This window comes from Eleutherodactylus coqui, chromosome 9 (genome assembly GCF_035609145.1).
Source record: "Eleutherodactylus coqui strain aEleCoq1 chromosome 9, aEleCoq1.hap1, whole genome shotgun sequence".
NCBI lineage: Eukaryota > Metazoa > Chordata > Amphibia > Anura > Eleutherodactylidae > Eleutherodactylus > Eleutherodactylus coqui.
The window spans coordinates 27,038,732-27,061,416 of NC_089845.1; positions in this window are offsets into that span (position 1 = coordinate 27,038,732).

The window sequence follows — 22,685 nt, forward strand, 5'->3', positions numbered from 1 at the left end:
GGAAAAAAGGATTAACCAAACTGAAGAAAACATTGACAAGATGACGAGTTGTAAAATTGAGACAATAAATTATTTTGAGGTAGACAAGAGGGTTAGATTGTAAAAGAAAAACCTGAGAACCTTATTAGAAGCTGTGGGTTGTTATTGTGGAGGGTTCGCATAGTGGATCCATGGGTTCCAGGTAATAAGGAAATTCCTCCCTAATCCTGTCTCCCATGCTGCTAGCTCTTCGAATCTAAATATTTGTGACACTTTACCCTTCCTTAGTTCTAGTGCAGGTGTCTCTTTATCTCTCCAAAATAGGGGGATGATAAGTTTGCCAGCTGACAAAGTTATTGTTGGGAGGTGTTTCTTGGAAGGAGAAAACAGAGGGGTGGGTTTTTCGGCTTGTAAGTCGTGACAACTTTGTGGCATGGTGTCTTTTATACAGGCTAAGACCGGTTGCCTGGTTAAGCAGGTCAAGGGTTAATGCATCATGTGCTGAATCGGCTATTGCTGTCTTCCTTGCTGCATGACTGCATGTTAGATTAGTCATACCTGAGAGTAGGGTGGAAGTGTGGTTCTCTATTCACTCTGCCATTGTTTCAGGTGCAGAGTAGCTATTTATTCTCTGCTCTCCTGGTTATCAGTGCTGCTTATTTTCGTACACAGTGGAGTACGTGGAGTTGGAGCTTTACTGTGCCGGGTGTTCTGCAACTGCAGATAAGTAGCTGCTGGGCCTTTCCCAGTTGGTTTTGTTGTTTGTCTATTCTGTTTACTTTGGGTGTCAGTGCATTTCTCCAGGGCTTCTTATAGGGACATTCAGGCCTCAGAAAGAAGACCGCTGGGCCATCTTTTTCGAGACTATGTCCCAGCTTTAGGTAGGGACCTGTCACCCTCCCAGCTAGTTAGGGCCAGGCTTCCTTCTTCCCCTGGAATGGGTGCCACCGTCCCGCATTACGGTCTTTACGGTTTTTCTACCATTTGTACGTTCCCTGTCACCGTGCAGTGTGGTGTACTCTGCTGTTGCACGGTCCGTACTTTTGTGGTATCACCATTCCGCATCCATGCTGAGCGGCTCTGAACGGACATGACAGTGGGTTTTCATAGTAATACTTTGGCCGGGAAGAAGGAATACTCAGTTTTGCATATTTTCTTTATTTGCTTTTGATCTGATGCCAGAAGAGTTTTATAGCGGGACAGTTCCACCAAATTTGTGTTAAAGAGCCTATATCAGAGTTACATTTCCAGCAATTGTTGGTCTTAGAAAGTCTGGCTTTGAAAAGTGAGTCGCGCATTTTGTACCACCTGGTGAGAATTTTAAATGTGTTCTCTTGGATTCTAACGCATCTGAAGAAGTCGTGTGAATTGTTTAAAACCTTTTTAACCTCTATCTCATTTAAGGTGATATTTAGTTCTCTTTCCCATTCTCTTATATACCAAGGTTTATCAAGGGCCTGGCCAAGTAGCAAGCCTTTGTATAGCTGAGTCATGCTTTTCTTTGGAAGGGAGGGGAGAAATAAGTAAGACTCAAACCATGTGAGGTCCCTTAAACTGCTGTGATGTAATGTTTGGAGTTTCTTGATTGAGTTAAATGTGTCTAAAGTCTCAAGAAAATTGAGTGGGATATTTGGCAAAAGAGTTTTTACTTGGAAAAAAGGTTGCCCTTCAAAATATCATATATGGTCATGGAGCCAAGATACCTCCAGGCTCCCATTATCTCCAGTGGTCTTCTAGCTAGTATGGATGGGATTAGCAAAGCTGGAGTCACTGGAGCGAGTTTATCTTGTGTAGATGCGGTTAAGCGTATTGTACGAACTACGTTGATTGTACCCCTTGTCGTCTGGCTAATCTCTTGGAGATTACCAGTGGTGGGGCCATTGGAGCAAAGGAGATATTAACCTGTTGATTGTAGGGCAGATTTTTCTAGTTCAGTGTCGAGTGGGTTTTTGACCAAATGTGACAAAGATAGCCATCTGGCTAGGTTTATGGCTTTGTAGTAAAATGAGATATTTGGAAGGTTAAAGCCTCTTTGCGCCCTTTTCTGGGCAAGGTATGAGAAGGCCAAGCAAGGTTTTCGTTTGTTCCATATAAAATTACGAAAAGTTTGGTGAATTTTAGCAAAAAATGGGAGGGAATTTCAACTGGGACTTATTGCAAAGTGTATAAGATGTAGGGTAGGACATAGGTAGAAATAAAGTTTTTCCTACTCATCCACAAAATATATGGGTCTTTTAGTTGCTGTAACTGTGTTTGGACTTTCTTAAAAAAGGGGATGTAGTTAATTTTAAATAGTAGAGATGGGTCAGAGGTTAATGTGGTGCCTAGGTATTTTATACTTGAGGTAGGCCATGGGAAGGGGTGCTGTTTTTTAAGTAAAGAGACTACATTATTTGGAGCTGAAATATTTAGGGCTTCAGATTTATTGTAGTTCACCTTGAAATTTGAAAGTTTCCCAAATTGGTCAAAGATTTCTAATATTTTAGGGAATGCTTTTTTAGGGTTACATATGAAAATAAGGAGGTCATCTGTGAATGCTGCTGTAGTATGTGTGTGGTTCCCCACTTTTAGACCTATTATGTCTGGGGTTTGTCTGATCTTCTGTAGTAGAGTTTCCATCACAAGAATGAAAAGGTAGGTGACAGTGAGCAACTCTGTCTAGTCCCGTTGTTAATGGGAAAGGAGTTAGAGAGTGAACCATTCACTTTGATTCTGGCTGAGGGGTTAGAGTAAAAAGAGAGAATCGCCAATATGTACTGGGGTGGCGTAGTGGATGGCGTTTATAACTCAAGATGTATTGAAATTTTCCCTCTCTGCCAGGAACAAATTCTGCTTGATCGGAGTGTATAAGTCTGGCTATTATTGGGGAAATGCATTGCACAATAAGCTTTGTCCACCATTTTAAGTCTGTCTTTAAAAGTGAGATAGGTTACCACAGGCTTCGGCGTCTTTGACTTCCTTTGGAATTAGTGTGATGAAGGCCTTAAGCGATTGTTTAGGGAGTTCTGCACCGAGGAGTAGCGAGTTACACACTTTTGTAAAAAATGGTAGGAGTATTTTTGAGATTTTGTAATAAGATATTGCAAAGCCATCTGGTCCAGGGCTTTTCTCGCTGGGGATAGAGAATAAGGTATCGGACACCTCTGAGGGGGCGAAAGGGCTAAGTAATTGTGATCTTTACTCGTCTGGAAGATTTAAAAAATCTAGGAAGGACTTAACATCATGTAGGTCCATACTTTGCTTATTTGAGGGTGTAGGGCTTTCTAAGTTGTATTTCGAAGTAAAAATGGACTTCACCCCCTTTATGTTCAGGAGGTTCCTTAATTTATTCATAGTCTCTCTCATTTCATCAAATTCCCTGGGATTCTGCGATTTTTTGTGAGTTGATTCTAAGCAAGAACTTTGGGCCAATAGGGAAATTAATCTCTCTCTTTGTCTCTTTGTCATCCAGAACATTGGATGTGAGGTTTCTGGAATATCATTGAAACTGAAGAACTCCTGGACTCTGATTGATAAAGAGTTAAAGATTTCTTCCTGTTCAAATAATGTGGGATTTAGACACCATGTCCACTCTCTGGCCGGGAGAGTATCTAAGATAAGTTCCATGGAAATCGGGGCATGGTCTGAAATAGAGATAGGACCGATACCCACTGATATAATAGCTTGAATGTGTTGTAGAGCACCTTTTATTTGAGACCACTGCACCTTAGGATGCATTAAAGTCTAAGGAGGTGCGAAGGCTCACAAAGTGCCACTTCTGTACCCGTTCCCTGAAACTGCAGGCAAAAAATACCCCCCAAAAAAGGATCGGGTTTGTAACAAACAAGGGAGGAGGAGGAGGGATACCTGATTTTATTCCCCCTTGTGTCCATCCCAACCAGGCCTCTGCAATTACCCCTGCTTTGAAACCTACCACACAATCTTACATTATTAATTTTATTTAATATATAGGGAATTCCAAAAAAGGAAAGGGAGAGGGATTCTTTTTAGGGAGTCAAATATTTTTTTTACAATGGGACCTGGAATTTATTCAAGTGCGCCCTGAAATCCAATGGGTGGTCTCTCCATTATAGGCCTAGCAATGTATCCTGTATGCAGATTGGGGCTATAATGGGGATATTACAGAACACAGAAGAACTAGTGCTATAAAATAAGTGGTGCATCTCCACACTTTTCCCTGCTTAAAACAAAGAAAACTGTCATGAAAGTGACAAATGTATGAAAAAAATGAAATTTTATTTATTTTTAACTTGTTTTGTAATAATTTTTGCAAAAAAATGTGCTGTCAGAATGCTCAGTACACCCTAGATAAATTCGTTAACAGGTCTAATTTTCAAAATGGGGTCAATTGTGGGGCTTTTCTATGGTTTTGGCAGCTCAAGGGCTCTACAAGTGTGCTATGCGGCCTAAAAAGCCTTTAAGCAAAATATTTGTTCTGAAAGCCACCGGCTGCTCCTTTCATTTTGGGCCCATTGTGCATCCAGACATAAGATTAGGGCCACAATGGGTATGTTTCTGAACACGGGACATACAGGGGTATGCATTTTGGGGCACAAGCCTTCATTCGTGTACATGCTGTATAAAAAACTTTTTTTTTTATTAAGTGACACAATTGGCAAAATAAAAAAATGTAACTTATTTCCTTCTGCTTTGCTTAAATTTATTCAAAAATTGTGGAGTCTAAATATGTAGTACACCCCTAGATGAATTTGTTAAGGGGTCTAGTTTTCAAAATGGGGTCATATGTGGGGGTTCTCTTTGATTTTGGCAGTTTAATGGTTCTACAAGTGAGCAATGAGGCCTGGAATTTATTCAGTTATGCCCTGAAATCCAATGGGTGTTCGCTCCATTATAGGCCTCATCATGTGTCGAGTAAGCAGATTGGGGCCACAATGGGTATAGTTCTGAACACGGGGCAAACAGGGGTATACATTTTGGGGTGCAAGTCTTCATTCATGTGTGCTGTACAAAAAACCTTTTTATTATAACGACATAATTGGCAAAAAAAATGAAAATTGTAATTTTTTCCTTTTGTTTCTCTTAAATTCATTTATTTGTGTGGGTTCTCTATCGTTTTGGCTGCTCAAGAGATCTACAAGTAGGCAATAGTGCCTGAATCACCTTGAAGCAAAATGTCTAGTCTGAAAGCCACCAGCTGCTCCTTTCGGTTTGGGCCCCGTTGTACATCCAGACGTTAAGGGGTCTAGTTTTCAAAATGGGGTCACTTGTCGGAGTTCTCTATGGTTTTGGCCACTAAAGAGCTCTATAAGTGTGCAATGCGGCCTAAAACACCTACAAGCTAAATTTCTGTTCTGAAAGCTATGGACTACTCCTTTAATTTTGGGCCCCATTGTGCATCCAGACATAAGATTAGGGCCACAATGGGTATGTCTCTGAACACAGTATCCAGGGGTATCCATCTTGAGGTGTCAATCCTCATTTTCATGTGCACTATAGAAAAAAATGTATATTAAATGAGATATTTGCAAAAATAGGAAATTAAATTTTTTCTCCTCTAAATTGCAGTAACTAGTGAAAAAAAACTGTGGGGTCAAAATACTCATGACACCCCTCATTCAATATATTAAGGGGTGTAGTTTTTAAAATGTGGTCGTTTGTGGGGGTATCTATCATTCTGACACCTATAAGCCTTTGCAATCTTGGTTTGGTGTAGGAAAACAAAGTGTTCCTCAAAATGCTGAAAAGTAATGTTAAACTTGTACGTCTCCTAAATGGTTAAAAAAAATGAAAGTTTTTCAAATGTGCGTACAGAATGAAGTAAACAGATGGACATATATATCTTATAAATTTATACAGTATGTTTGCACATATTTAGGATATTACAGTTGAAAATGTGAAAAAATGACCGTTTTTCAAAATTTTTCAATATTGGCACTTTTAATAAAAATATACACAAGTTCTATCACTTGGATATGCAAAGCTTTTCCGGAGTTATGCTATGTTACAGTCACACATGTTAGATTTCCAAAATTTGGCTCCGTCATTAAGGCGCAAACAGTCTTTGTCACCAAGTGGTTAAGCAGGCATTTTCATTGTGGACTTGTTCAAAGAGAATTGCTCACTTGTTGTTCAGTGTTCACATTTGAAACACTGAACAAGAAGTGTTTAGACGGAACGACAAGTAAACAATGATGATTGTTGGTCTAGCAGAAACTGAATGATGAACGAGAAGCGCATGATCCAGTCATTGGCTCAATTTTTTAAAATGTTAATCGTTCCATTTAGGAGCACCTTAATCATGTTTTTATGTTTTAGAAAGAGTCCAAACAGGATTTTTATGTTCTTCAGCTTGTTGCAATACTGAGTATAATTGGTGCAGTTATGTTTTTATCTAATCAATTGCCCTTTTGGAATATTTTTCATAGTATAAAAGGAATAGCAAGAATCCACTTGTAGGATTGTGTTCACTAAAGATAGTTTTTAAAAGGTTTTAGTAACAAACTAGTCCCCTTTAGAGATGAGCGAATGTGCTCGGCCCCGTCCCTTTTTCGCCCGAATACCGCGATTTTCGAGTACTTCACTACTCGGGTGAAAAGTACTCGGGTGCGCCAGGGGGCGGGGAGAGGCGTGGCGGCGTGGGGGGTAGCAGCGGGGAACAGGGGGGAGCCCTCTCTCTCTCCCTCTCCCCCCCACTCCCTACTGCAACCCCCCGCGCCGCCACGGCGACCCCCGAATTTTTTCGCCCGAGTACGGAAGTACTCGAAAATCGCGGTATTCGGGCGAAAAAGGGGCGTGGCCGAGCACGTTCGCTCATCTCTAGTCCCCTTCTATCACTAAAGCTAAATCTAAATAATTATCATTTATAGGAGCATCATGGGAGGTAAATTTAGGATCCAACAAACATTTATTAATATATTTGACAAACAAGGCTATGCTGCAAAGACAACTCCCATGTTAATTAAGGATGAGATTGTCTATGCAACACCTAAACCAAGCCAAGTGTCCTCCCACCTTGCCATGAAGATGATAGCGAAAGATGGAGAGAATTATTTTTGTTCTTCTTGTTTATACCACTGCCATTCTTTCAGGTTTAACTCAAATATCGAATCTACTTTACGCATCCTGCTGAAACTGTCCAGTATAGATTTAAGGCTCCTGGTTGTATCCCGGGGCTATCCCACTGTATGCATATTACTTATAAAACAATTGTGTTTTTTCATTGCACGAGTAAACAAATGGATTGTGAGGGGGGTAATATGAGCATAGTTCTCTCCTAACAAATAGCACTCAGGGCAAAAAACACAGGAACAAACATTTACCAGGTTCTCAACACAAACTATGTCCACATGGTCCACCAGTGCAATAGATAAATTACTTTGTTGCATACTTTCTGTTGGTTTCACACTTTTTTGCATTTTGATGCAGTGCTTTTTTTCTTTTTTTTTTTTACCAAAAGATGTTGCATCCAGATGTTTACTGTTGATCAACAATAAAATATGAAATGCCATACAAACACTTTGGCTTATTTACTTAGACTGGCATTTCACATGCTGGTTTAAGTAATCCCTGCATCTGGCTACAAGTGACAAGTTTATTAAGATTCACAAGCCTCTTAATATATTTGTCCCATCTGGGAACACCTCCATGTGTCAGATGAAAATCTACTCCAGTTAGGGGATACAGGTAGGTTTTTGTTATAATTTATGTAAATTTCAGGTGTAGACAGTCCACGTATCCTAAAATCAGGCCCCACACACTTTTTGAAAAAATGAGGGGGTGGTATAATGACCCTAAACGCTACAATTTTGCCAGTAAAAGAGGCGAGAATCATTAAAAAAATTACTTGTGATTTCTCTGGCTTTTTTTTTGTTATATAGACTTTGGGGGGAATTTATAAAACTGTTCACTCCAGATCCTGGCTTTAAAAAAAAATCACCAAATTTTGCACTTTGGCATATGAAATGTTGTCCTTTTTAGTACAATCTGTACTAAAAAGCCCCAACAAATCCTCCACATCTGAATATGTGAAGATTTCTGTTACTGTGGCAAATTAGCTTGGGATCGCCTTTGCTGAGGTCAAAGTAGAGGTGTCTTCTCCAAAAGCATAGAGTCAGAAGCCAGGAGTAAGCCTAAAGCCTGACACTTGGTCTGTTATATTAGGTAAGGTTAAGTCCCCTGGAGCAAGCACTGAGTCATGACTGACTCCTAGGGTGACATCACATTGTGACGTTTTCTTGGCAGACTGCTTTGTCTTTTGCCGGGTGTTTTGCCATTGCCTTCCCCAGTCATCGTTTACACCCCAGCAAGCCGGGTACTCCTTTTACCAACCTCGAAAGGATGGAATGCTGAACCAAGCGGGGATTGAATCCACAACCTTCAGGTCGTGAGTGAGAGCTTAGGACTGTATTTCTGCTGCCCTAACACTCTGTGACACAATATAGATTAACTCAGATGCTAAATCAAATAAAATGGAAAAATGCTGCCTGGCCTGACCTGTACGGACTAGTTCACATAGGTCTCTTCTCTATCAACTACAAAGTAATATTGTCAACAACTTAAAGGGGTTGTCCCGCGCCGAAACGGGTTTTTTTTTTTTTCAACAGCCCCCCCGTTCGGCGCGAGACAACCCCGATGCAGGGGTTAAAAAAGCAAACCACACAGTGCTTACCTGAATACCCGCGCTCCGGTGACTTCTTACTTACCGGTTGAAGATGGCCGCCGGGATCTTCTCCCTCGGTGGACTGCAGCTCTTCTGTGCGGTCCATTGCCGATTCCAGCCTCCTGATTGGCTGGAATCGGCACGTGACGGGGAGGAGCTACCAGGAGCCGCTCTCCGGCACGAGCGGCCCCATTCAGAAAAGAAGAAGACCCGGACTGCGCAAGCGCGTCTAATCTGGCGATTAGACGCTGAAAATTAGACGGCACCATGGAGACGAGGACGCCAGCAACGGAACAGGTAAGTGAATAACTTCTGATAACTTCTGTATGGCTCATAATTAATGCACAATGTACATTACAAAGTGCATTAATATGGCCATGCAGAAGTGTATAGACCCACTTGCTTTCGCGGGACAACCCCTTTAACTCACAGGTTATAACTCATACATAGCAGCTTTTCTGTGTCCCTAGTTTAAGCATTTACAGGTCAGTATAGCTGTGGCTTAAATTGGTTTTGCAGGCAGTGCCATCTGTCATTACTAGGATACACTGTGATTGGAGTGGAAGCAGCTGCTCCAACCCTTTGTAGTACTGGCAGTCATAATAGTAGTTGCAGCTTATTGAAATCAATGGGACCCCAGCCTACAACTACGAGCACTGGCCACACTACACAAAGGTCAGAGCAGGAACTTCTGCTCCCACCCCAGTGTAGCCTAGTATTGACAACCGGCACTGCTTGGAAAACCACCTTAAGTTGCCAGCTACTGGCTTACCTTATTAATCGGCCAGCAGGTGATACCCTACCTGTTGCTATAAATACAGCAGAACCTAGGGGAAACATACCTGCCCTCGATGACCATGCCTTTATCTTTATCACAGTTACATTATGACATTTTGTTGCAAAAATGTGCAGATCATAATCAGTTGTATTGTCTAAGAAAATTCATTAGATTCTCACTTGTTAAAAATTACATAATTTTATACTTTCCATTTTAAATCTTTTCCCTTATTATGTGCATTCGGAATGTCCTTCTAGACTCATGATTTCAAGGTTTATAATGGAGTGACCTGTCTCAGAAAAATGATGTCCCTCAGGCATGCAGTAATTTTAGTCTTGATGAGTTATAGTGTGTCTGCTCAGATTTATTCTAGTCTGTAACTTTTGCCTGTTCTCAAGAATATAGCATGCTTTTTCTTCCTATTAGTGAGCTATATGAAGAATATCTATAATTTTGCATTTTCAAATCTTTCTTTCTTCATAGTAACATGTCACATGCATTACTTTCCAGAAACATAATTTCCTTTTATTTTTAGTTAGGAAATATTTTATTAAGGATAAAGAAAAACATCAGCTCTTCATTTACAAAGAACTAGCAAATGCTGTGTGTTACATACTAATAAGTCCAAAGGCACACAAGCATATTTTCAGTCCATGTGCTGTCCAACTCCATAATGGACTAGACTCTAACAGCATACCGTAGCATAGTCAGCGTGCCAAAACACTCATCAGTTTTTTCTTTAACAGGGGCACTCAGAGTACATGGAAAAAAAAGTAGCTTTCACTATTCTGATACTATTAGCGGTCAAGACTTGCGCAGAGTCTTGCAAATACAACATGAATGAGTTTTCATATTCTGATATACTTTTGGCGTTACTTAAATGTTTTGGCTGTGGCCCTATGGTGCAGTAACAACGTGCAGTTGAAACTTTACTCACCCACAGCAGGCAATAGCAGCACAATCTTACTGGCATTATTGGCAAGATTGTATGGCCAAATTCTGTTGTGGGTGGGCAGGGTTTTAAGCTTGTGATTGTTGCAACATGGGAACCCAGCTTCACATACTAATAACTTAATTATTAAAATACTTATTCTTACTTAAAGCAAAATTTACACAGAGTTACAAACTAAAATCCATATAGCCTCAAAGCACTTCTACTGCTTTATAAGCGTGGTTTTCCAATTTTTGGAAAAACACCATTACCGTTTTTGCCAAAAAATGTTGAGCCAAAGCCAGGAGTGGTGGCAGCAGTAACAAGAAATATAAGTCCTTCCTTTATATTTCCATTTGTTTTGATTCCACTTATGATTTTGGCTAGAAACAAATTGCATGTAAAACTGGCACAAAAAAGGTATGTTCACATGATATAGATCCAAATGGTATGGATAATGCAATGAATTTGGTGTGGAAATGGTTCATATTTGCAGTAGATTCCACCCTCCCATTTAACTTTTTCCAATCCAATTTTGGATTCAGAATTTCCTAAAAGGCTTTCTCTTTTTGCTGTTATACAGCAGTGCCATCTGCTGGCGCAAGCCAGTGTGTGCACCAGAGAGGCTCCGACAGCAGAGTGGATGCCAATAGTCTTCTGACATTGGAGCTGTACAAGCTTCCATCAGAATGTAAGAATACGTCAGACAGGGGATTGGAAACGCTTAAAGGGTAAAATCCACAGTGAAAATTTACATTAGAAATGTATATATTGTGAATTTACAATCTCACTGCAAGTCAATTTATACTGCAGGTATTTTCCATGTCTTTACTTTCTTCTTTTCTTTACTTTCTTCTTTTCCTCCCTCTCCTCATTATTCCTCTTTTTTTTGTTCTTCATATATATATAAAGTGTGTATGGGGATTCAAGGCTTTCTCAAAGATTCTTAGGCATAATAAAACCACATTGACACAGTAAGAGCCATTATCTTCAACTGGAGAAGAATTGGAACAGTTATGGATTTTTGCAAAAGTATCTAATTTACTAAAACTATTTAAAAAGTGTACCAGCCATATACAAAAAATATTATACAGATAGTTCATATCATTAGATATACAGAGCCTTAAAGAGGATCTCCAAGCTATTTGTGGGTAAACAGGTCCTCCATGGTATTAATAATAAACCAGTTATTAACCTAATATCTCTCCCAGATCCCCACACATCCCCCATTGGCAGCTCCAGGTCTCCTCTCTTAATGTAGTGATTACAGGCTGCAGTAGCCAATGACAGAGCTCAGCAATCAATCATTGAGATCTGTCATTAGCTGCAGGCAAAAAATCCCTCTAAAGTGCTGGCCACTTGCTGTCTCATTTTGTCCCAAGTTGCTGTTTATTGACAGTCGTCAAGTAATGCCCTTTTCTAGAAACAAAGATAACAAGATGAAGAACAAGTAACAAAAGATGGTGATGGATTGATGGCTCATGCTGCCTTTAGAAGCCTATAAAGAGGTGAAGAGAGAATAAGAGGGATAGCCACACACATACATGAGTGTAGCTAACTGGTGAGGGATTCATGACTATTAAAATCCCATCTATATTGCTCAGTACTTCTCTAGTTGTCTTCTATTATTTAGAATTTTCTCTCTGTGTGCTACAGTTGGGGGCAGAATCGCCTCTTTTCTCCATATGAGCTGTATAGAACATAAAGTAACAGCAGGCTTCCCCCACTTGCTCCGAGAGTACTGAAAATTAGAGACACATAGCCTGCTGAAGTGAAAACTAGAGATAAATGCAGGATACAAGTTATATAATGACTAGATATAATGTTATTCCTCCTGTAAACACACATAACAGCTTATTCTGAAAAGTCATGCATGCTTTAAAGATTACTGAATATACATTTGTGAATTATTGTGGAGTGTAATTTATTTATTGATTTTTATCTAAAGTGACTGTCTAGAATTGCCAAGCTATGGCCAACCAATTCTATCTCCTTGAACCACAAGGTAAATTCTTCCTGTTTACAACATACAGTTTATAGATCAGATGTGTGAGATCTATCATGGAACATTCTGAACAAAAGCCAACAACCGTGGATGCAAACAGAGCCAAACACGGTTTTGTACATGATTTGGCAAGGGCCACACAAAAGTGCATCATCTAACCTACAACATATTTGAGCCCTCCAAAATGGATAACTATAGATTTGTCAAAAAAGTTGTCTTATAATGCAATTTGAGATCAACTAATAAGCCAACAAAGAAGCTTTGGTACTGCCCACATAAAGTTTTGCACAGGAGCCTTCTGATTTCTATGTCTAGCAGGCATACTGATAATACGCTTAAAGGGGTTTATCCTGGACTAGACACATAAAAAATATGCAATTTTTCTAGGAACAGAGCCATATCTCTCCAGAGACTGTGTCCTGTGTCTGGTATTGCACATCATCCTAGTTTAACCCTTTCTCGCTCCAGGGTGTAAGTTTACGTCCTGGCAGCGGGGTACTTACCGCAACAGGGCGTAAACTTTCGTCCTAGGGATAGCGCGAGATTACTTATGATCTCGCGCTATCCCGCAGCGGGAGCTGACTGTCAGTCATAGCCGTCCTCCAGCTGCAACAGCGGGGGTGCATCGGAGATGCACCCCCCGCTGTTAACCCCTTCCCTGGGAGGAGCATGGGAGGGGTTCACAGAGGGAGTGCGCTCCCTCTGTGAAGTTGCCAGGCTCTCGCGATATAATTGCAGAGAGCCTGGCCTGTTACCATGGCGTCCTGTATTTCCGTAGCCTGTGATCCTTATCACAGCGATCATCAGTGGTGTACTGTAAGTGCCCCAGAGGGAGACAAATTGTGTAAAAAAAACAATCAGAAAAATGAATAAAAAAGAAAAATGTAAAAAAAAAGTTAAAAAATAGAGATGAGCGAACGTACTCGGTAAGGCCAATTGCGCAATCGAGCACCGTGATTTTCGAGTACTTCACTACTCGGGTGAAAAGTACTCGGGGGCGCTGTGGGTGAGCGGGGGGTTGCAGAGGGGGGTGGGGGGGAGAGGGAGAGAGAGAGAGCTCCCACCTATTCCGCGCTGCTACCCCCCGCTCCACCGCGCCACGCCCAGCCCCACAGCGCCCCCGAGTACTTTTCACCTGAGTAGTGAAGTACTCGAAAATCACGGTGCTCGATTGCGAAATCGGCCTTACCGAGTACGTTCGCTCATATATATTAAAAAACCCTTTTTTTATGCTTTTTATCATATTAGCATAAAAAAGGTAAGAAAAATTAAAACCCCATATATTTGGTATTGTCGCTTCCGTAACGACGCGTACAATGAGGTGCAGATGCTCTTGACTGTGCACGGAAAAAAGCGTTAAAAAAAACGCTACAAAACCGAGGCAAAATGTTAATTTTCAGCATTTTGCCTCTCTAAAAACGCAATAAAAGGGATAAAAAAATGTATGTACCCCAAAATGGTACCAATAAAAACTACAGCTCATCTTGCAAAAAATAAGCCCTCATAGAGCTCCATACATAAAAAAATAAAAAAAAGTTACAGGGCTTTGAATGCAGCGATTTAGAAATAAAAAAAGATTCCCAAAAAAGGGTTTTTATTGCAGAAAAGTGGAAAAACCTAAAAAAAATTTAAGAATTTTGGTATAGTTGTAACCGTACCGACCCGCAGAAAAAATGAATTGTGTCAGTTATGCTGCATGATTAACGCTGTAAAAAAAAAATCTATGGCAGAATTGATGCGTTTTCTCTCCCTGCTATCATAAAAAAAAGTAATAAAAGTTTTACATTATAGTCTGTGTACCCAAACGTGGCACCGATAAAAACTACAGTTCGCCCCGCAAAAAACAAGCCCTTATACGGCCGCGTCGACGGAAAAATAAAAAACGTTATGACTTTTGAAAAATGGGGAAAAAAATTTGCCAAAAATCATTGCGTCCTTAAGCCCAAAATAGGCCATGTCCTTAAGGGGTTAATGACTGGAGCTGAACTGCAATAGTAGACTCAGTCCATGGACAAATTTGACAGTGTGCTGATAAGATAACAGACCCTTTTATCTAATCCTGAACAAATCTTTTAAAATCATTCATAATGCATTAAAACAAAACAGTAAAATATATATTTTCTATTTCTAATTCCGTACTCTGAAAAGATCATTACTGGTGATTTAAAATTAAGATACTGTAAAAAATATTCATGAGGTGTTCCGATAACCTCTCTAGAAACAGACTTGCCTGTTTATTATTAACCACCATTTGAACCTTAAAAAAGAACAGGTATTCAGATAATGAAAGAGCATCACAGAGAGCTTAATCTCAGCGCTGCACATCAGGGAACTGACAGTGCAGCTTTTCATTTCATTCACATTAGCTTAAATAAGCTTTAGCAGTCTTTGTAAACCTACTGATTATAGAAAATGTAGTCCTTGGTAGTAGCAACTTTTTGTCCTTTTTTTTTCTTCTATGAATAAAAGCCTTTTCTGTTAGACATACTGCCCATAAAACCACAAATTGTAATTTCAATGAAGCTTCACATGCATGCAGCTTCACTCAATTATACATTAAATATCACTTATGAGCTATTTAATTAAGCTCTGATGTAGTTGCTACCCAACACAAAGCAATTGACCCGTAAGTAGGCTGCCATTGTAAAGTCAAGTTTTGTTAGGATTTTCTGCATGTCATTTACAATTCTTACAGTTGCTCTTTGACATATTATTGCTTTGTTATTAACAAGGAATATTTATAATTTTGGGTGGCTACAGATGCTGAGGATTGATTGTTCGATGTTTAAACATGAAAAACCTTTGTTCAGTGTTATTAAAATGTAAAATATAATACACTCGTAGCAATTGTCGGAATCCAATGAAAGCTTACATGTGTGCTTGTAACATTGATATAAGCAAGTGTTTACAATTTCAGAATAAAATCATTTATTGTGGAAAACTGAACACTTGAAGAGAGGCTCTAGTAACTAGTTGGGTTGCCTCTAGCTCAGATGCAAGATGTGATATGGGCAAGCATGAAGGCAAACAGGTTCCATAGGGTATCCTGCGGCATATCGGTCCACAATTGCTGTAATTGAGCCTCTAGATCATGCAAACTCCTAGACTGTTGAAGTTGGCATCCTAGATGGTTCCACACATGTTCTTTTGGCAATAAATCTGGCAACCAAGTAGGCCGTGAAAGTGTTGCAATGTTGTGGAGGCATTGCTGTGAGCAGCCAAGCATTATTCTGCTGGACATTACCTCTTGGAAGTCCTGCCATAATAGGCACCATAAAACCAAAGTCCTACAGCCAAATGCCTGGAAATGGATCTGACAGACACGGGGCATGTAACAATGGGGCTACCTATCTCTGGATGGCAGACAACGCAGCAGTTTGGAACTGCTCATGCTTGTTGTGTTGAAAGCTCAGATAATCCTCTCTACTGGTGTTACATCTGTGCAGGTCATAGGAACACTAACTTACATGAGCACAACCAAATTAAGGTCTGGAAAGGATAAAGGGATATGCACTCACGAACAGCCTCCAACAGCATAAACCAGATGTGCATACCAACACCAGGAACCCAAATACCTATCAATATATAAATACACAGAGGCAGATGGAATTGCTAAGAAGTATGTATGAATAAGTATGTACAGTCGGTCTGTATTTTGGCCAGAATACGTAGGCTCACAAACCCATTCAAGAATCCTATTGTCTTGTGAGTCCCTCCTCTGACAAGACAACTTAAACTATAAAAAGGGAACCCTGCTTACAAGCGGGCTGATCTTCCCAATAGGAAAGACCTAACGTTGGAAACTAAGGGCAACAGTCAGGAACACCAGACAGGGAAAATACAACATACATACTGAAACAGGACAGTTCATACCTAGCGTAGTCAACACTTACAGACATACACAGAACACAATCCTGTTCACACCAAGGGTAAAGAAATAGGTAGCATCCGCTGTGTTTTCTTATGAAATTGCCGAGCTTTATTCCACAAGTCCTCAAAATAGTCATATCAGCAATGTTTCGATCCCTACCGGGATCTTTGTCAAGTTGTCAGGGATTAAAATGTCACTGATATGACTATTGTGAGGACATGAGGAATAAAGATTTGTAATTTCATAAGAAAACACAGCCGATGCTGCCTATCTCTTTACATATGGACTGTTCACTGGATCAAGGTTAGAGATGAGCGAACACCAAAACGCTCGGGTGCTCGTTACTCGGCACGAAATTTTCGCAATGCTCGAGGGTTCGTTTCGAGTAACGAACCCCATTGAAGTCAATGGGCGACCGGAGCATTTTTGTATTTCGCCGATGCTCGCTAAGGTTTTCATGTGTGAAAATCTGGGCAATTCAAGAAAGTGATGGGAACGACACAGCAACGGATAGGGCAGGCGAGGGGCTGCATGTTGGGCTGCATCTCAAGTTCACAGGTCCCACTATTAAGCCACAATAGCGGCAAGAGTGGGCCCCTCCCCCCCCCCCCCCCGCACTGTCAGCGTAAAGATCGTTCTCCTCTGGCACAGCTGTAACAGCTGTAGCAGAGAAGAACGATGTTAGCCCATTGAATTCAATGGAACCAGCAATGCAGCAGGTTCCACTGAATGCAATGGGCTGCCGGCGATCGCAGGATGAATGGTCAGGAAGGGGTTAAATATATAACCCCTTCCCTGCAATTCATCCAGAAATGTGATACACTAAAAATATATACCGGCGTATAAGGCGACGGGGCGTATAAGACGACCCCCCAACTGTCACCTTATACGCCAGCAATACAGTGGAGCAAAGAATAAAAAGCATTACTTACTTCTTCAGACGATCTGCACCGCTCCTGCAGACTGTCACTCCTTCCTGGTCCACGGACTAAAGCTTTCTCTATGAAAGGCTTGAAATCCCTGCCTCCAGAAACACAGCCAATCACAGCAATTCACTGACATCACTGTCATTGGCTGTGATTGGCTGAAGGCACGTGTGTTTCTGGAGGCGTGGATTTAAAGCCTTTCGTAGAGAAAGCAATGCTCTGCCGGGAACCAGGAGGGAGCGACAGCCTGCAGGAGCACCGCAGAACACCAGGAAGGAGTGACAGTCTACAGGAGCGGCGCAGATCGTCTGAAGAAGTGAGTAATGCTTTTTATTCTTTGCTCCACTGTATTGCCGGCGTATAAGGTGACAGTTGGGGGGTCGTCTTATACGCCCCGTCGCCTTATACGCCGGTATATATTTTTAGTGTATCACATTTCTGGATGAATTGCAGGGAAGGGGTTATATATTTAACCCCTTCCCGACCATTCATCCTGCGATCGCCGGCAGCCCATTGCATTCAGTGGAACCTGCTTTATTGCTGGTTCCATTGAATTCAATGGGCAAACATCGTTCTTCTCTGCTACAGCTGTTACAGCTGTGGCAGAAAAGAAGGATTTGTCTTCTATATGTTCTCAATGGGGTCGGCGCTGCTGCCGCCGGCCCCACTGAGCGCATATAGAGATGATTTATGGCCTTTAGAAGGACCGTTGGGGTTCTTGAAGCCTACAATACACCTAACACTCTCCCTATAGCAGCTCCAACACGATACCACTTTCCCTGAACTAATGTCAGAATACATCCGTAGCGAGCCGCGGGAAGGGCAGATTTCAATACTCGGGTGACACCTTATCTCCCCAGCCACTCACAGCAGGGGGGTGGTATAGGGCTTAAACGTTGCAGGGGGAAGTTGTAATGCCTTCCCTGTCTTTCAATTGGCCAGAAAAGCGCGCTAACGTCTCAGAGAGGAAAGTGAAAGTAACCCGAACACCGCGTGGTGCTCGTTAAGAGTAACGAGCATCCCGAACACCCTAATATTCTCACGAATATCAAGCTCGGACGAGTACGTTCGCTCATCTGTAATCAAGGTCTGATCCAATATTAGGCGTGCACCACTGATTGATACCACTCCGCCTGACGTAGGCCTTCTGGTGAGTGTTGCTGGTGAACTCTTTTTATATGGACACTGTTCACACCAAGCGACTGCAACATAAACGGAACACCACACTGAACAAGTCACTGTTCTCACCATGTGTCTGCCACACCAACAGACAGACACTAACAAGACATTCTTCACACGTAATGTCTGTTAGATCACTTTTTATTGAAAGATTTTTCTTGAACAGTAACAAATATAGTTCACATAGATGTTCTTTTACAAATTAACAGTTTATCATTTGGATATTCAAAAAGTGTTAATTATTACTACGTTCCATTTTAATTTAACAGTGCATTAAGATTTTTTTTAACTGTTAGTTGATTTCAGTCACCCTCCCCTGCCTATCAGGTACCCTTAAAGGCTTTATTAACTGGCCTGAGATGTGCGACTGAGATCCCTTTTAACATCTTGAAGTATAAACATTGTAAATAAAGATGAGCGAACACCAAAATGTTCGGGTTCGCGTTATTCGAAACGAACTTCCCGCGATGTTCGGGTGTTCATTTCGAATAACGAACCCCATTGAAGTCAATGGGCGACCGGAACATTTTTGTATTTCGCCGATGCTCGCTAAGGTTTTCATGTGTGAAAATCTTGGCAATTCAAGAAAATGATGGGAACGACACAGCAACGGATAGGGCAGGCGAGGGGCTACATGTTGGGCTGCATCTCAAGTTCACAGGTCCCACTATTAAGCCACAATAGCGGCAAGAGTGAGACCCCCCCCCCGCACTGTCAGCATAACGATCGTTCTCCTCTGCCACAGCTGTAACAGCTGTGGCAGAGAAGAACGATGTTTGCCCATTGAATTCAATGGAACCGGCAATACAGCCGACTCCACTGAATGCAATGGGCTGCCGGCGATCGCGGGATGAATTGTCGGAAAGGGCTTAAATATATAAGCCCTTCCCTGCAATTCATCCAGAAATGTGTAAAAATAAAAAATATATATATACTCACCTGGTGCCGGCAGACGGAGTTCAGCGCGGCAGGCTGCAGTTCTCCTGAACTGCTCTGAACAGCTGTGAGTAGTATTCAGCAGCCGGGGACTTAAAATCCCCGCCTGCTGAATAAGATGCCTCTGATTGGTCACAGCCTGACCAATCAGAGGCCAGCCCTCACTCACACCCATTCATGAATTCAGGAGAACTGCAGCCTGCCGCGCTGAACTCCGTCTGCCGGCACCAGGTGAGTATATATATATTTTTTATTTTTACACATTTCTGGATGAATTGCAGGGAAGGGCTTATATATTTAAGCCCTTTCCGACAATTCATCCCGCGATCGCCGGCAGCCCATTGCATTCAGTGGAGTCGGCTGTATTGACGGCTCCATTGAATTCAATGGGCTAACATCGTTCTTCTCTGTCACAGCTGTTACAGCTGTGGCAGAGAAGAAGGATTTGTCTTCTATATGTTCTCAATGGGGTTGGCGCTGCTGCCGCCGGCCCCATTGAGCGCATATAGAAAAGATTTCTCAGGGAAGAAAGTTAAAGTAACCCGAACATCCGAACATCGTGTGGTGTTCGTTACGAATAACGAACATCCCGAACACCCTAATATTCGCCCGAGCATCAAGCTCGGACGAGTACGTTCGCTCATCTCAAATTGTAAACCTTATGATCAGTATAAAGAGTGTAAAGAGTATAAAGGGAGGGGGGGGGGGGGGAGGAAAAAAGGTACTGTATTTGTATTTGTATTTCCACCAGTGTTTATGAATTTGTTGTTGGTTAGGGCAATTTGGTGCATTGGTTTGTGATTATTCATTGGGTGTCAGTTCTAACGCACTATCTGGGAGTATGTCTATTCCCTTTTATCCCATTTTTTAGGGGGATGGGGTGTGGTGTGATGAGATGGTGGGATTATGGGAAGGGAACCTGTAGGATGTGAAATCCTGACCCTGTGGGTCTAGTTGTCTATTTTGATGCGCAAACTGTGGCTTTCCAGGGAGACCAAATTTCAAGGAATGAGGTGTATGACGAGTTTGTCCAGCTTAGTAATTCTTCAAATTGGTGGATTTGATTTAACTTTTCTTTCCACATCTTTATAGATGGGGGGCTGTGTTACCCCAGTGAAGGGGGATTAAGGCTTTTGCTGCCCCGATCATGAACGAGAACAGTTTGTCTTTCAAGGGGTTAAATGTCCTATTTGGTCTGCCTAATAGGGAGAGAGCTGGATTGTTTTTTTGAGAGTTGTAGCGATTTCTCTCTCTACTTCTAGCCAGAAGGGCTTAATTTTCTTACAGTTCCACCAGATGTGTGAGTATGATCCCGTTTGCTCTTGACATCTCCAGCATTTATATGACTCTGCAGGTTTACAAGTAAACAACCACTCAGGGGTTTTATACCATCTGGAGAGCAGTTTATAGTGATTTTCTTGAAGTCGGACGCATGGGGAGACACCGTAAGAGGTTTTGAATATTGTCTTAAGTTCTGCATCTATTATATTTATGTCCAGCTCCTTTTCCCAAGATGAGATGTAGGTTGGTGTAGTTAAGGCACTATTCGTTGTAAGAATTTTGGTCAGGTGCGATATTTTTCTGGCCTCTTTATTTTGGGTGTTTATTAGTCTTTCAAATTCAGTCATAGGCCTTGAAGACGGATGATCTATTTTGAAGTTTGATATTATGGCTGAAAAATGTGCGATGTGTAAGTCCTGAAACTTCCTTTTTGAAGCTAATGTATTTATTATGGTATTAGGGTCTTTGTGTGTGATGGCTTGTAGGTCTTGAATTGATAATCCTTCGAAGATGTTCCATAGATTTTCTGGAGTCCAGATCTTTGGTTGCTTAATGCTATACGGAAGTAGGCTTAAGTGTGTAATGCGTGAGGGTGCTAGTTCATGGGTTAGGGAGTCCCAGGTCTCGCAGATGCCCCTCAGCAGGATAATAAAGTCTCCAGATCGGTAGGTTTTTGGGCTGGGGAGCCACATATTTTTAAGGAAATTTTTTCCGTGGGTCAGTTGTGAAATTTTTCTCGGTTTGTGTTTTTTATCGGGGACATTAATTCTAGCCATCTGTTCAGGTTGATTGCCTTGAAGTATTCTAGTATATTAGGTAGTCCTACACCTCCATATTGTCTACTCTTGGTCCACACGTAATGTCTAAACACCTGTGTCCTCATACATCCACTGGTCCCAACACCTCCTAACAGTCTGATCAGAACGACCCAGGTGGTGGGCAATTGATCAATATGACCATCCAGCTCCATGCATTCCAATAAATGCACTCCCTTTCAAACTCTATTTACTGGGAAAATCTCTTTGATTGCACTGCAGAGGTATGAATATTAGTCAACAAGCACTACACAAGTGGAAAAAGAGGTCTACTACAAACAAGTAGCCCCAAAGAGCTTTTTTTATAAGCCAAGGGTAGAACAACTTTTAGGACCTTGGGTGGCAAGACTGTTCATCTAATCATGCCACAACTCTAATCTTTTGCATATACCGTATTTTTCGCTTTATAAGACGCACTTTTTCCGCCTCCAAAGCGGGGGGTAAAGGTCCTGCGTCTTATAAAGCGAATGTGGCGAAAATTCATTCCGATCACCATTTTTAGCGCGATCGCGAATTTAACGCGCGAACGCGATTTATTTGGTGCGATTGCGCGTTAAATTCGCGATCGCGTGAACAAATGTGCGATCAGTTAGAAGATTTCTCTCCTGTCAAAAAAAAAAAAATCAGTACTCACCTCCCCCGGCGTTCTGCGGCACTGCTGCAAGCTTTCACTCCCTCCTGGTCCCCAGCAGAGCATTGCTTTCTGGACACAGGGCTTGAAATCCCCTCCTCCAGAAAGCTAATACTGTGATTCACTAACACACGCCGTCAGCCAATCACAGCCATTCAATGACATCATTGAATGACTGTGATTGGCTAACACACGTGCGCCTTCAGCCAATCACAGTATTAGCTTTCTGGAGGTGGGGATTTCAAGCCCTGTGTCCAGAAAGCAATGCTCTGCTGGGGACCAGGAGGGAGCGACAGCCTGCAGCAGCGCCGCAGAACGCCGGGGGAGGTGAGTACTGATTTTTTCCCCCCCTATTTTCCCGCTCTAAAACGGGGGTGCATCTCATAGACCGGTGCGTCTTATAAGGCGAAAAATACGGTATGCCTGAAATGTAATTGTGTGCTGAGTTTTGCAGCAAAATGACAACTCCTTCTAGGTGATTGATTTTTTTGAAAAAGAGTGTACTTAAAATTCTATCATGTGTTCCTTCGTTATTTCTCAGGAAGACTACAAATTGTCTCACCCAGTATTCATTGCTAGTAGCAAAACAGTAGTTTGTAGACAAAATGAAAGGTTACCAATAAAATATAAATGGCTATAGCAAATCTCAGCAGGACTAATCCTATGGTTTTAATTTTTCAATATACTGGAGCTTTAGTTGAGCATTGATGACATACTTTTTCATTCTAAAATA